The sequence below is a fragment of the Rhodnius prolixus genome, unplaced genomic scaffold (genome assembly GCF_049639745.1).
Source record: "Rhodnius prolixus isolate KJV_2025 unplaced genomic scaffold, Rpr scaffold_11, whole genome shotgun sequence".
Taxonomy (NCBI): Eukaryota; Metazoa; Arthropoda; class Insecta; order Hemiptera; family Reduviidae; genus Rhodnius; species Rhodnius prolixus.
The window spans coordinates 6,834,509-6,850,780 of record NW_027411625.1 but is presented as its reverse complement, the minus strand read 5'-3'; the positions used below and the strand labels follow the sequence as shown (position 1 = coordinate 6,850,780).

At 33.4% G+C, this 16,272-nt stretch overlaps 1 protein-coding gene across 3 annotated transcripts in view; it reads left to right on the top strand.

Moving 5' to 3' along the window:
- Positions 1–6,120: 6,120 nt before the first annotated feature.
- Positions 6,121–16,272, top strand: part of LOC141459311 (uncharacterized) — a 53,690-nt gene continuing 43,538 nt past the window's right edge. For 2 of the 3 annotated variants that reach the window (XM_074138229.1, XM_074138227.1), the window contains exon 1: positions 6,121–8,569. The gene's annotated coding sequence lies outside the window, so the exon portion shown is untranslated. The other variant, XM_074138228.1, reaches the window with a different exon arrangement.

The window sequence follows — 16,272 nt, the reverse complement described above, 5'->3', positions numbered from 1 at the left end:
CTAGAAAATTATTACACTAGTTAGTTTATTCAAGCCTATAATAAATAATAATTGCAGAGATTCACAAAACTTCAGATGTCCAAATAGCCTCTGGATTAAAAAAAAAAAAAAAAAAAAAAAAAAAAAAAAAAAAAATCATTTGCAGCCTTTTGAAGTGCCTCAGGATGGTGGCTCGAGTCTTCTTGCTTAGAATTGCTTTTCTGGCAGCAACTAAACTAAACTTCAAAAGCAGCTTTAACGTCATTATCAATCTAACCGTTTCTTTGACCTCCTTTATCAACTAAGATATCTATCATAAAACAATACTGAAGCCTCTTCAGAGTGGTAATCGGCAATTCAATAATTTTGTATTGGCTATGGAACGTTCCATCTTTTTACTGCGTTTAGCTGAACTTCATCAACTCCAGCTCTCCAAAGTTGGTAGTCTCCAAATAGATGTGGAAAAAATAAGATCAGAAGGAGGTATTATTTTCGAAAAAAAATGGAAGTATATTTATATTCAGGGTAATACTGGATTAAGATTCCGATTAATATTATTAATGTCCTTAATAATCTATTAAATAAAATAAAAACCTGTTTAAATATAGTGTTATTCTTAATAATAACCTAAACTTATATCTGTAGTCATGTCAACTTTAGAAATCATTTTCTTGTCAACCAGATTTTTCAAGGAAAAAATCTACTATCTCTTGTCAATAAGAATCAACTTTTAAAAATCTTTAAAATTCCTTCGAAAAAATTACGTATAATTTTCAATCCAAATGTGAAAACCTGGTAAAGCAGTTTAAAGAAACAAAAAAATTATAGAAGCTGCCTGTAACTATAAAACACGTCAATTGAGCCTAGTGTTGATTTGTGCAAGTGTCTAATGGAAGAAACAGCACTCCTATTTGCACCCAGTATGTTAAGCACGAGCATCGTCCTAGTTAATGAGAAGAAAAAAAAAAAACGCCACCGCTTTTTAAAAATTGCCTGAGAAAATTAGTTTTACATCAGTTTTCAATACTATCATCAAAAGAAAAACTACTTGCAGAAAACTAAAACTTCTTATTAGAGTACTTCTAATAAATTCCAACTTTTGACAGAAGACGAAGATATTGCTGAAACATTCTTTGGCGTTTTTAATAAAACTACTGAACCCTTGCTTAAAATTACATTTTAAATGCCATCTATTGTAACGTATTCTCAATTCGCTCAAGAAGTCACGATTTGAAAGAATGCTCTCAAAGGATTTCTGTTGTAAATTGATAATGTAATGTATTAGTAATTTTAATAAAGCTTATCTAATCTAATTAAGAAAAAGTTATATTTTATTTATATTTTGTTGTAAAATCAGCCAAACCTACTCACGATCAGAATTTTAAAATATATTTAATACTTATTAAATTTGCAAAACTGCCTAGTTCACAGAACTGATACCCTTAACTTACTTCTTCTCACCACACATTTCCCTAAAAAATTGTGTTATAAAATTATTAAAATGAAGTTATAAAACTACATGTACATAGGACACTCGAAATTTAGAGAAAATAGTAGGAGTCATTTTCGAAAAAGTCCCAAAATTTAAAACATTCATTCAATAAAATGATACTTTTGGTTGTGGAAATTTTCTTCAAACTCAAATTTTAGTAAAGCATTCAACTCTTTTTGTTCAATGTTCATCTTTTTATTTTACAATTATAGCAGCTGATCTCGGATTCGAGACTAGCTGCCCATCCTTCTTAGCTTTCCTCTTTTTAGGAACATTTCTATAACTCACTGTCCAGTTGTGGACAAAGAGTCAGCGAGAAGAAAACACTATTCGGAAAGGGCCAAAGACGCTCAAATCAGATGTTGATGCACCTTAAATTCAGCTTCCAACTGGATCTATCACATATATCCTTTTTTGTTAGTCCTTAATTGTACAGGCTGTCTCGGACGCCATATGTTCTCTTTTCCTTGGGTCTGTTCTTTCTTCTTCTTCCTTCGGCTCCCCAGTCTAAAATTTCTTTAGCCGTTCTACCATTTTATTTTATATATAGCCGTACCATCTAAGTTTCTTTTCTTCCATCTTCTGCAACATATTTTTGTGAAACGTTCATTTTCTTTCTTATTTCTTTGTTTCTTTCTCTTTCGAGCCTTGATATTCGTGCTGCCCTTCACCATCCATCTCGGTGGCTAGAAGCTTTTTTCTTAAAGCCTTATGCAAGGACCCAGTCTCAGCGGCATATAGTAGTGTATTTTGTACTAAGCTACTATAAATGACCTTTTTTTTACTACTATATACTACATACTACTACTGTCGCTCCATAATAATGAATTCAGTATGCCAATTGCTCTTTTTGCGCTTATATTTATTAGCAATACATCATTTTTAATTTAAGCATCCTTACAGATCCCACGCTTTTAGATAGCTTAACCCCTAGAATTTTTACGTCTTCTATAGTAAGGTCTTCTCTTGTTGATATTTACTCTGGAATTACTAAATTTATCTTTATATCCCATTTTTAATATGCCTCTATTACTTTACCATCGTCATCATTCCACGCCCTCTTGATCTTAGGCTATTATCACTTTGTCTTAATTAATATTAAGAACCGTATTAGAACCTTACAATGTCTAAAATGGCACATCATGAGCTCTATCCCTGAAAATTCCGCCTTAAGTTTCCAGGATAAATATTTCAAATAAAGTTTTGTTTGTCCAACATGTATATGTGTAAAAAAAAAAACGTTTGAACCAATTAAATACTAAAAAGCTGTGTATGAAATTAGTGAACCAAGTTTTAAAAAAATCACAGGAGCCATTTTCGAGTGGAAAACCGAAAAAAAGCTATAATAAAGAATCATTTTTGGTTTTCCAGTTCTATCTAAAACTTATTGCCCGGTTCAATAGGGGACTAGGGGACAATAATTTGAACTTTCTGAGATTTTCCATTTTTAAGTTATGCTGTACACAACTTTCGCTCATTCACACGCTCAAATAGGAGTGTAAAAACCAACTTTTTTGTCATTTTTTGTTTTTTGAACTCCGATAACTTCAAACGGTGTAAACGAACGCAATACTTCTCTTAGTACAGTACGAAGAAATAAAAAGGGACTCCCACATGGAGATCCCCCGAGGATTAGATTCGAATCCAGCAGCCGGCCTTTATTTTTGCCCCTCTCTAGGGGTCTCTTACAGCTCACGTCCAGTACTGGATAGTGTGTCGAGAGAACACTGTACGGAAGCCGGCAGTTCTCTGAAAAAAAGGCTTCAAGCGTCATAACCTGTGAAGCGCATTAAATTAAATTTCAAAATAATAGTAAATATGTTGGAGCAAAAATAATAAAAATTATAATAAATGTTCAAATTGAAATTTTTTGTTTGTTTATAGTAGAACTTTAACCGATATTATTTTAATATTATTAAGTAATAAAAAGATTTTGTGCACTACAATTTATTAATATGTCACATTTATTACAACTATACTGTCTTGCTGAAAGTTTATAAACATTATAAATAATAAAATTAGTGTTAAAGTAGTAATTAATATATTAAGTTCGGGGAATAATGGTACAAAAATAAAATAAATAGGTGTAGGAGGCAGTGTTCTATGTTTTTTCTTCAGAGAATGGCGGTCGCAGATAAAGAATTATTGAGTGAGAAATTTTATCTTCGGAATTTCAAAAAAGTTCATACTGTGTATATAGAATGGATTACAAGAATATACATTTAATAATTGAAAAGAGATCTGTTTTGGGATTCAAAATGAAACATTTTTAGTGTTGGAATTGACTGTTTTTTAAAAATTTAGTTCTGTTTGTTTTTTGGTTACATTATTTGTTTTTTCTAAAGATTATTATAGCTCTTTCTCCTGTAGTTTTTAGAAAGACAAAATTTATTCAAAATTAAGATAACGAATAGACATACTAAATGGGATAAATACAAATTTAATTAAGTAATTAAATTATGTATCTTCTAGGCATAACTTTTTCGGTGAGTATTGAATCCTTTATTAAGAAATTTATAAAATTCTGAATGTCGGTTAGGTAAGAAACTTACCTTTCGATAAGTAAAAGTAGAGTTATGTCAATTTTTTTAGGCAGGTATTACGCCGAACAACTCAGCAGATGTGGGCAGAGCACCATTCATTAACATGAGAGGCCAAGGCTTCAAATTAGAGTTCCACCCTAGTACCACGATACATCTTAACTTTAAAATCTTGTCGATAAGTATACTTGCTACTTAAATCATTTAAAATTACTGCGTGAGTACTATATTGAATTTGCATGCATTTATATAAATAATTATTTTTCTGTTGCATTGAGCATACAGGTAAGAGAATGAGTAACAGCATGAAAAGTTGTGAAGGGGTAGAATGAATGTTTTGGAAAAAGCGGAGGAAATTTATGTAACAGGATGTTGCATTGTTCCCGCTTCTTGCATTCTTGCATGCTCCGAGCTTAAGACGCTTTTTTGTCCTGAGTAAGAGCGATAAACCGACAGTCGCAGAAGGTATAAAATATGACATTCAGAAAAAAGGAAAGAAAGTTGTCAATTCCGAATATTCTGGTCCTCAGCATCTTTTAACCTTTATACCTTCTTTATACTTAATTATTGTATATATAATATATTCATTACAAACAAATACAACTTTAATTTAATGCATTTTATGGCATGGCAACCCTCAGCCGGTATGGTGAGAGAATAATAAATAACAGAAGTATGAACTTTCAAAACGAAAATCAGAAACAAAAGTGTAAAAAAAGAAAAAAAAAAGACAAAACAAATAAATTTAAGAAATGCTTATAAACTAGAAACATAATTGGGCAGTAACTTACAAAAATCAAATAAATTGTAAATTAAGATATTTGAAGTAAACATTATGAAATTCATTGTTCAAAATTTGTCGGTAAAGTTAAGTTTAGTGTGTAAATTTTAATAGCTTAAGAAAATTTCGCTCATTAAAAATATGATTTAACAAGCAACTTAAATCTTTAAAAGAAAAATCGATTACATATTGAGGACCCTAAAGAATAGTTCAAAATGCTGTAAAAGCCTGGCGGGCTAGCCGTTCGTAACCCCCATGAAGTCTAGATTTCAGACATCATGTCCATGTCCGAGAGCGGGTATGCCACAAGTTGTGGATGTCTATACCCGGAATGAATCACAAGACTTTTCTTCGGCTAATGTGATCCAATGCTTAAATCAGATCTTTTTTCCTAGAAAATTTCAAATGCCGAAATACGAGAAAGAAGATAATGAGAAGGTTTTAGAAGTACTTGAAATGCAAAGCCGAAGTAAACACGTAAAGAACTGTGATAATTGTTTCTGAAAACAGCAACGCGGCTTAGGGATTGCGCATCGATAAAGCGAATAGATTTGTAAAAAAAGGTGAAACTTTTGTAACAGATAGTATTGCTGAAATAAGCAATAGTACGAGATTCTGCTTTAAAAAAAAAAAAATACTTAAAAAATGGTAGAACTAAATCACTCTCAAAATTTGACCAAAGCCTATTTTTATTAAAAAACATGGCAACAGATATTCTGTCAAGTAGATGGCAAGCAAAATATAAACTTGGCGTGAGCGTCACCTCTAAATATTTATATTGTTTCACAATTATTTTTATTTTTTATATTTTTGTATAAAACCATCGCTTATTGGAAGCAAGACTACAACCTTTACCGTACACAATGACTTCAGATTTGTTCAGATTAACAAGACTCCACTGGTCCACTAGGATTCCAAGTCCCGAATATTTCTCTGAAGAGGGACAAGATTCTCTGCTAAGTGGACTCCATCAACAGCAGAACAAGCTTCCAAAAAAATATTCTTTAGTGTTAAAGAAATGTTAAGACGCTCTCTGATTAAAAAAGATTTTAAATACAAAAATCTGCGGTTCACAGAATCAAAAGCGGCTTTGATCTGTTGTAAGTGTTTCATCTTAATTGCATTCATCAAAACGAAAAGATCACTAGAGCTACCCTGAAAATATAACTTCCAAGAATTGTGAGCCGAGGCCCACAACACCCGGGAATTCACTCACCATTGCATAATTTACGGAGAAGAACAAAAGGAGAAAAGAAAATGCAAAATCAATAGTGAAGCTTCAAAACAACTGCGATTGGCTTTTGTTCTTTTGGTGTAAACGCACGACAACCTTCGTATGTTGAACCTACCAAAGAAATGAACTCTACACCCGGCAATTGTAATAAGTACATTCATCTGCGATCTGTCGGCAATCTATCAAACTACATACTATGTTATCTCCGACTTTTCTAGATTAAATATTAAAATTAAATTATTATGAAAAGTCTGTGATGAATGTTTAATTGAAACAAAAAAAATTAAGAGTTTTTATTTATCTTTTGCACTACCATTGCACCCTAAGGATTTCGTTAAAAATATAAATCTAACCTGATTATTGTTTACTTAAACTTAGAAATTCCGTTCACACTCGCTGAGTTCGTAAATCTCAAGACGATTAGCCTCTTAGGCCCCAAAATAACAACAATTTGAAAAAGGTATTTTTTAAAGTGCTTGATATGTTGATTTAAAGTACCAAATTCAATGAGATACTTTTACGATTTGCGAGGAGTGTGGAGTTCTATTTAGCTTGGAATTCGAGAAAACAACTCGATAAATAAAAAGGCTGTTAGTATATGTACCGCCGAAGGGAGTACTACTTAACTTCTCCCGATCGCCGAGAAGTTCATACATATTACATATTTTGCATTAAATGAAAATGTTGCGACAGAATATCCATTTTATGTCATTTTTACTTTGTAAAATTTCTTACCGATTGATCGTGGAAACGTCCAGGATGAAATATTCTAAACACTAAAATACACAGATAAAATTAAGGGACCAAATGGAAGGGCTTTTAGCGTATTGGATTCCCACGCGGAGATCCCGGGTTCGAATCCAGCTGCTGGCCTTTAGGTTTTTCTCTCTTCCTAGCGAGCTTCTTACTGCTCACTGTCCGGTGATGGACAGTGTTTTCTGTAACGGGAGAACACTGTCCGGAGGCCGGCGTTGCACTGAAAAGAGTTCCGGTCGCCAATAACTTCAGATGTTGATGCGCCTTTAATCTTATGTATATAAAGCTGTTCAAAAACAACTCTACTAAAGGTTACATTTCTTGGTATTTTCTTTTCTTGGAGGACTGTTGATTCTCTTCTAATTATGTTTGTGGAAAACTTTCTTTTAGTACTGCATTTTAATGGTTGCACTTTGATTGTTTTACTGACTGTGCACATGATCGTGAAAGAGAATGTCATGAAACAAAAAATTTTAATGGAAAGATAGTTTTGCTTGTTCAATATTTGAATTAGTGCGAAATAGAGGAACTGGATTGAGAATTAATACTATTTTTGTATTAAACTATATAGAAGGCACTGTGCTGGAATTTTTTAAAAGTAAAAGTATTTTGATACGTTCGGTGCACCTATGGATACAAAAGCTGGCAGTGAGCGTTCAAGGCACACTGCTAATAATTTTGCAATGAAGAAACAGATTCACTTCTCTGAGTTTATCGTAGTAGTGATGCTTTTCAATTATCGGTCCCGGAATAGATATCTACATGTCTATTCGCAATGAACCAATTGAAAAGTGTTGGGAGTACCCATCATTTTCCAATTTAGAATTACATGTTAATCAATTATAGCTACATTGATGAGTGAATTTTTGTTTATTTTTTCTCTTTGTTTAACGGATTTTTACTCATTATTATTACTTTTTTTTGCTCGCAACAATTATCTGGTGAGATCCAATCCAACAATTACAGCTACATGTATAAGCTCCTGGATTGCAATGTGCAAAAGCAATCGATCAGAGAAGTCAGGCTGCCAATTTAAGTCCACAAATTTAAACCACAAACGAGAAGAGGAGAACGAAGAGGAAGAATCTCTACGGCAGAAGCTATTTCAAATGTTTAGCCCCCTCCCAAGGAACAGATTTTAAATATGTAATTGAAAGAAGAGTTTTTTTTAAATACATTAATGAAAAATTATTGTACTCCAAAAGTAAAATTGACCTTGATTTGTTCTTTAACTGGAGAAACGAACAAATGCAATTCCGCTGTAATTAATTACTTATCAAAAGGTGTTTAAACATATGATGTTTAATAGTATTCGAAGTGAATAATCTACATTGTAGAGACTAATAAATTTTAATAGACCTACCGGTAATGATTAATAATCATTATAATAAGAGCATTTAATAGCATAAAATGATAGAGCCGAGAGTGGTATATTAATATTTTAGTGGTACTCGCGATGTTAATAGCTAATATGGCGCTGTCACATTCTTATGAAGAGAAGCCAGAAAAGGACGGCTTCCCACTTCGAACGTGTTTGCTGTTTTGAACATCTCCTTTAGTTATTTACTTATCTTCAAAGTCATGTGTTTTTAATTGTTTCTATCCTCATGCCTGTGACTATTAGTATTTAAAGTATTATTATTAATTGTGTATATACATTTTTTTTTTGTTTATCTTAATCGAGACTGTCGGGCAACTTAGTGAGCAAGAGTAAACATCTTTCATTCAGTTTGGATTAATTTCTTGGGTTAGAATTAAAGGAGGCATTTTTAGTCTTGAGAGACTAGGTGAGTAGCCAAACTTTAAATTTTGTTTATTTAACGTGCCTTTTAAAACGCTTCATCAACTGACAATATTTGATTTATTTATTTATTTATTTTTATTGTTTTCTGATACTTTTTAAAATGTAACTTTGAATCTTAACATAAACATTAACTGTATAAGACCCAACAAGTTAGATATGTTAGATTCAAAATTAAATCTGCAGCCTAAACAACCATATCGATCAACTTTTTTATTTCAAAAAAAAAAAAAAAAAAAAAAATGGAAGTAAATTAAGTTACTTATAGACACTCGTGTCGGGAATGATTTAAGAGTATCTTAGGATTGAGTAGTTCAAGAAATAAAAAAAAATTAATGAAGTGAAATAATCTTTAGAATGGTAATTACAATGTTATTAATCTAATTTCGAGAATTCGTTTTCTAATAGGAAAACACCATTTTTTTTTGGTTTCTTTATTTTGTTTTTTTTTCTTGCTGTCACCACAATTAGTTAATTTGCTGCACATTTTATTCTAATTCCTTGTTTCATTTACAACTTGAATTTACCTCTTCTCTCATATTTATACTTACTTTAAACATAAGATAATCGAAATACTTTTCTTCTTTTTTTGTATCTTTCACGTTTGATTTTTTGTTTCTTTTTCACAAAGAAAAAGATACAGGAAATTATTTTAGTGTAATTTAACAATTGTTCACTTAGCCGTGTTATGCTTTAGAATTGTGCAAAATTGTTCAAAGTTGGTCAAAGAATATTCACTCTTAATTGAGTTCAGTCAAAGATTTCTTCCTAATTTTACGTTATTACGAGGCTGAAATAAAACATTCATTTCATGTTTTAATTGTGGTAGACAACTATTTCTTTTTTTTCTTTAAAAAGAAGGTTAAACAATTTTTAATTACGATCTTAATAGTGAACTATTTTGTGTACTGGGAAACAGTGTGTAGATAATTAACGTCTTCGTTCTATAACTACTATTTACAATAAATATAGAAAGTGACTAGAAAATAGTACTAACAACAAAATTCTTGTGTTAATAAGCAATGACTGTCATGGTAGAACTACAGTCTGCGAAGTTTGTAATGTTATTGTAAGTAATTAAATTTTCCAATTATACAGTCTATATGTAATACATGTCAGCCTCACTTACATCAGAGTTTTCAATTTTTGCCATTGTGGTATTCCATCAATTTTTCTGTACTTAATAGTTTAGAATAAGTATTTCATTCTGAATGGAGAAAGGATAGGACACACCACCAAGAATTGCACACCGTTTTATTTGTCATCTTATACCACATTTAGGTTTAACAGATCCGTTCTGCACTTAATTAAAGTAACGACTCTTCTTTGGTCTCTTTGGGCAGCCAACTGATCAGTCTATCCTATCTTTACATTCATCTTAAAATCTTTCTCATAACATCTGTAATATTTGTCAAACTTAAGTGTTTGCATTAGAATAACAAAAGAAATATTTAGTTAAATATTGTAATTTAACTTTGGTAATTTAATTTACTTTTGGATTTCAGTTATTCATGAATCATGTATGTGAATATTGTTATTAGTTGACAAACTTTTATCATTGGAACTCAAATTTGTTACACAAACATAATGTACGACTCTCTACTGATAAATTTCTTGACTTATCAGATAATGTATTTTGTGAAAGAAACTTAATAAGAGGCAGCCAAATACTGTACATGATACAAACTGGATAGTAGTAGTGAGCATATTTATGAGTGAAAAATAAAGTTTTATACAGAGATCTGATGCATGAATTTTTCACTGCTAGATAGATAGATTTTAGTAGTCAGAAACTTTATCATTGTGAGTTAAATTCTTAATCTAAAGCAATGCAGGACTCTTTACTGGTGAATCTCTTGACTTTTCTGATGATACATGCGACAGAAACTGAAATAATGGCAGTTATAAATTCTTTACATTAAACTCAGAAGTTGTATCTCATAACTTTGAAGTTATTGTGGTCTCATTCATTGAAGGTGAATCTGACTGTGTGACAATGGTTAGAAACATGATCAGTAGCGAAGAAGATTGCAAATCCGAAACATTATAGAATGAAAAAAAATCTATTGTGATAACTACCAGTTGAAATACCCTCTTCAGTCCTATTATTTGATTAGACTTAGGAGTATGGTGAGGGACTTCTTAGGCAATGTATGAAGATAAAGAATTTTTTCTTCTCCAAGTAGGCACACTCTCAGTCAATTAGTTCTTCGCACCTATACATTAAGTGCAGTGCTGTTTCTTCATCTTTCTGACAAAATTTACAAAGTCTATCCGCTGATATCCTCATGAGAGGCATAGTTCCTTTAGTATGCAGAGGTTCTTTAAGAGGCCTAATCATCCGAATATTCGCCCGTTAAAACAATAAATTAAATTTGGCGAGCAGCAAGCAATGGAACATTTTCTCCTGCTTCTGGCCAGGGATTTCCACTCCTGTGACTATTGATGGTTGCACTTGAGAGGTATTTCGTAATCCATAACTAATTCAGGTCCTTTAAAAGCTTTAAAAGAGATCCTTCAAGCCCAGCGGACTGACGCCTCATATCCTGATTATTACCTAAATATACGAAAAATATCTTATTCTTCTAATGGCTCAAAGGCCCATAATGATCTTTGCCTCCTCAACCACACTGTCCTTTTTCTCTCTTAGAATCCTTCATATTTGTACTAATAATTCTCATCAGGATCTTCAAGCAGTCCCACACTATCTTTGAAGAGACTTTATAGGATATTCCCCAGCCTTTTTGTGAGGTGTCTGGCTGACCAGAAGAAAACTTCTAAATTAATTGTCCCTCATCTAATAATCCAGCAGCACAAATAAATATTACAACGTGCTCTTCATGAAGACTGGCTAGCCTACCTAGGCTAACCAAGATATTAAATCTTGGATTATTCCTACGCCTCCAGCTCCTCTGTCATTAAGCTACCCATATACTGAGTTGCCTGGCCGTGAAAGTCCACTCTTGCAGGCCTCTCCACCTGAAATAAGAACTTAAAAGGCTTGGTGGATCCATTCTGTTGCAAGTAGGCAAGTCACAAGTGGATTAATTTAACTCTATGTACATTAAATGCATGATATATTTGTATGAATCCTTTTGTTAGAAAAAAATTGTTTATATTAAAATATGAGCTTTCGCCCTCTAACCTTAAAACCTTCTAACCTTAAATAATAATAATAATTTGCGTATAATATATATTAATATATATGTATAATATATAAATATATAAAAAAAAAATTAATGACGATCCACAATTAAGGTCATAGTGGTGAAAATGAAATACACAGTATGGATGTCGGGTCGTTTGAAGGTTATTATCAAAGTACAAGCTGTAGGTGCGCGCTTTAATTTTAATTTATAGCACTTTTCGCGCTGTAATTCAGGATGCAGTCGTTTCAGTTTCGTATTTTAATGGTTTTCAGAGTCCAAATATGAATAAATATACTATTTGGAATATGGCAACATCGGAGAAAGTAGTTTGAGATGCAGCTTCTCTAGTGAGTTATTGAAAAGTGAGGATATTATAACAAAGTTAAATGAGAATTTGAATAAACTGGCAACTTCTGACTGTCGAAAGCCAGATCAAAAGTTCCTTGTCCTTAACAAGTAAGTCTTTCTACCATCACCTATCCTTTTCAAGCGAGCCGTCGATGAACAAGGCCGGCATTATCATTGACCGAAACGCGAAATTCATTAATTTAATCACACTCCTTGCTCCAAAATATGTTATTTTATGACAGATAAGTATGATGTGTCGTTAAACAACTTCACGTTGTAAAGCAGAACCACTTATTATATACATTTATATCAAATCTATCCGATCTAAACATGTCCAATTCATCGGGTATTGAATTGTGCTACCTTCTACAGCATCTGTCTTCCACTTTTCTATTCGCTGCATGTGCATTGGAAATATGACAAATGTTAAACACTGTGACTCGTCTGTGTCTGACAAGTGCAAATTGGAATCTCATTCTAAATAAGATTTTGGCACAATCGGCCTCGATCATTCCTCAGTGCCTATCCTCAAGGAATACAAATAGACCTCGTCGTCATTTTACTGCATTCAATATATTAGGGAGCAGACAAATTTCTTCTGCAACTTTTCTAACTGCTGTATTTCACCTGCTGTGCACGGTAAGGGAATCGTACTCAAGTTTATTATACCATGATGTCCATGCAATGTCTTAACATAAAACCTGTAGATTTAGCTGCCATGTTTTACACTTCATCAGTGTGCTGTTTGAATTGGAGTACCTCACTAATTCAACTATTTAAAAGAAAATCTCGTGAGTGTAAGAGATCTAATACGGCTTTTTCTTCCTAATGAACGCAATTTCTGCGCATTTACAAATGTTTAGGTCTAAACAGTTCTTTTTCGACCGTCCATTCAGGTAATTCAGGTCTTTTTGTGACATCTAAGAGTCTCTTATTATTCTTTAAAAAAAAAAAATCGAATCATCGGCAGAAAAAGGAACTTGTATTTTCGAAACCATCTGGCGCATTCTTCATGAAAGCCATAAACGTCTTAGTCCCAACTTAGATCCTTGTGGAATTCCCAATGTAACATCTATCTCAACTGAAGAAGTACTTCCATTTCGTTTTCTTTTTCTCAAATACGTTGAAAACCATTGAATGGTCGGATAGTAAATCCTCCACCGTACCAGTTTCTTAAAAACAACAATAAAGTATATCGTGTCAATCTGAAACCTCTCATAAAAAGCTTCCAAAAGTAGCCTAGTTTGTGAAACTAGGCGTGTTGCTTTTTAGAGAGAAAATTATTTAATAGAACCATGTGAGAGAATGTGACTTTCTAAAAGCTTGCTTAAAGTCTGCCATCCCAAGGTTGGTCGAAAGTTATCGATCGAGTTTGAATACCTATTTTTAGGGATTGGTGTACATTTGCTTTTCCATCTATCAGACAAAACACCTATCCTTATAGACTAGTTAAATGTTAGGCTCAAAGGACGGCATAAGGAGGTTGATTTAGAGGAAAAAGGGAAGAATCTCGTCACAAACCACGTCAGGCGATACTTCAAAAAAGTTAATAAACTTGTATAGAATCCGTGGAAATATCTGACAGTCGAAGCTTCTTCAGGAAGAGTATACCAATATATTGGTATACATTGAAGTCAACCCTTTGCTGTAACGATGAGGACAGGATCTGTGATGAACAGGATCACAACCATTTTTTATACCTAAAAATGTCCTATCCTATCTCAATTTTTTTTTTATTGAAACCTTCAGCTCTGCCCTTATGTTGATGTACTCTGAAAATGCCTTATCAGAATCAGTCGCTTTCAGTTTTCTGTGCAGCACTTTTTTCATTTGTATAAGTTAAGTAGTTACAGTGCTTAACCATATTGGGAATCCGATCTTCATTGGGGAACCAAAATAGTTATGTATTGGGGTGAGTAAAAAAAAGACCGTTTTTAATTAGTCGATGTTTATTGACCTTTCTTTCTCACTCTGTTAATTCCAATGTTGTTGTTATTGGTATCTTTTTAATCCTAATACTATATTGAATCATTTTGTAAACATAATGTCTCTCTAATAATTTGAGGCTCAGTACTTGTTTGGCATTCTTTCAATTAAAATGACGTTGAGGTATGGAATTCAAGTAATTTTGCGACATTACTGGAAAAGAAAATTTACAGCCGCCAAAACCACGCGTTTGATACGGAAAGTTGAAGAGGAATCTAACTTTAATGATTTGAAAATTTTGAAATTGGCGATACAAGCTTGGAAAGGTAGGCAGGCTCAGGGCGACCGTGTGTTGTGGACAGCGAGGCTCTACGACACGCTATTGAAGATGATCCCACAAAAAGTACTCGGCAGCTATCCTCCAAACTTCGTTTGCCACAGTCAAGAGTGAATCGCCACTTACAGAAATTAGGTAAAGTGAAGAGACCATGTAGAGAAGTTCCACAAGAACTCACCTTGCAGCAAGCCGAACGTTGCCTGGAAGGAAACTTGCCGTTCGCACCTTCAAAATCCAAGTGGCGAACGTTTCATTAAAAGTGGATTTACTGGCGTAATCCTAACTCATCAGGACAGTAGATAGGTCGAGGCCAGCCCGCTCTACCAGTCGCAAGGCGATGTCAATTTGAAAAGAAGACATTGCTGTCGGTTTTTTTTTTAATTTTGAAGGTGTAATCCACTATGAGTTTGTTTCGGAATGACGTTCTGTCGATTCTAAGCTTTGTTGGGAACAGCTGCAACGAATGCACGAGGTTTTGGAGAGGCGATACCCCGCTTTGGTGAATGAGAAGAATGTTTTGCTGCAGCAGGACAACGCCCGGCCGCACACTTCCCGACTTCTACCGCACCCTCCCTATAGCCCTGATCTTGCGCCTTCGGACTTTTATCTTTTTCCGAGCAATGGCTCACTTTCTTATGGGGAAAACATTGAAGAGATTGTAGGAGCTAAAAACTGGAGTAGAAGACTTTTTCCAGTCGAAACTCACAGAGTGGTACCGGCAGGGGATCGAACAGCAAGGCTTCTAGTGGCAACTAACTAACCGAAATATAGACTGTATTTCGAAAGTTAGAAGAAATTTGATGAAAGAAAAAATAATAATTCATTTTAACTCTTTAAATTTTGTTTTACTCACCCCAATAGTTTCCCAGCTTGTCTGTAAGAATAATTTCAAAAAAGCCTTACATTTCTGTTAATCTCGGGGTGAATAAGTGAGAATTCTACAGACTTCCTAAAAGAAACCAATTAACTCCATCCTAGTCGGCGTGACGAAAGTTTTTAAGAAATTATGTTTATACAACTAAGATTCTTCAAATTGAATATGTATGTTTAAAGGTTGATGCTTATCCACACTACGAAACCCAGTAGCAGTGGTCCATGTAAAATTAAATTGAAGTAAGGTCAAATGTGTCATTCTGTTAAAAAAAAAAATTCTGTCATTGTGCTTGGTACATGTCATAAAGATGAATGCCGTTTACATTCTGGAAAGTCTCACACATATTCGTACTTTTTCAGAAGTAACTTTCTTTTGTCGTATTTCGGCCGTTCACACAAGACCTTTCAACAGTAAAGCTCACTAATTTATTTTTGTTCTCTCATTCGATATCTTCTTATTTCGTAATTTAATGTTGTACCACTTGAATTAAGTAATCTATCTACACGAGTGGCTTTCTTCAGGGGCGCAGTAGAGATGTGATCGTGTCATTTGTAGTGGAGGTTGTTTGTGGTGGTTTAGGTTTTACTCAACTAAATGTAGTGGTTGCCAAAACAGTAATGGCTACAGTGCGTAGGGAATTCAGCCTGTTCCATGCTTAAATCTAATCTAATCCAAACTAAGGCAGCTTTTTTGTGTACATCTAAGACGTGACGTCACACCTTATAGATCTTCATTTTAATAATTTTTCTTGGAAATATCTAACGCCACTGCACTTGTTGTTTTCATTGTTGCGGTCTTATTTTCGTAGCTTGTTGAAAAACGAGTGCGATATCCCTAAAAAACGTATATTGAATATTCCGTAACCTTGGAATGAATGGTCTAGTGGAAATGGATATAGTGGTGTTCAGTCGATGATTAATTTAGGTGTCTTTTAAGTGTGCCTTTGGTCTAGACTTTGTTTAGACAAGCAGGCTTCAAAGAGTATGTATCCCGTCTGAAAATTTTGAAAAATGTTATTTTTAAACTTCTTATTTCTTATACATTATACTATCATG